We start from the raw sequence: 568 nt of genomic DNA, 5'->3' as shown, positions 1-568 counted from the left end.
ACGTTCTTTTACTTAGGTGAAAATGGCATGTTTACCTAGAATTTTGATAAATCTGTTGACCAAATAGATGGTATCTATCTAGAAGTTACAGCTTTAGCTACGATATCAGAGAACAGCCAATCACAATGAATATGTTAACAGAAAGACATCTCGAAAGATGTTAGCTGATTTGTTTGTTTTTGAATTTCGCTCAAAGCTACACGAGGGCTATCTGCGCCAGCCATCCCTAATTTAGCAGTGAAAGACTAGAGGGAAGGCAGCTAGTCATCACTTCCCACCGCTAACTCTTGGACAACGAATAGTGGGATTGACCGTCACCTTATAACGACGTCTGGCTGAAAGGGCGAGCATGTTTGGTGTGACGGGGATCCGAGCCCGTAACCCTCAGATGATGCTGGCTGAACAACTGTCTACGTAACTATGCACACTGTTGCCTTTGCATATAATAAAGATTGTATTTCACTTAACATCATTTATACAGTCTGTTTATTTTCTTAGCTTAAACTCAGTGGTTTAGTTTAACTCGGATACTTTACAATTTTACCGATCGATTTTCCCATTATTTAAC

Source organism: Limulus polyphemus, unplaced genomic scaffold, assembly GCF_000517525.1.
Source record: "Limulus polyphemus unplaced genomic scaffold, Limulus_polyphemus-2.1.2 Scaffold5073, whole genome shotgun sequence".
NCBI classification, from domain to species: Eukaryota; Metazoa; Arthropoda; class Merostomata; order Xiphosura; family Limulidae; genus Limulus; species Limulus polyphemus.
Note: the sequence above shows the minus strand (reverse complement) of the source record.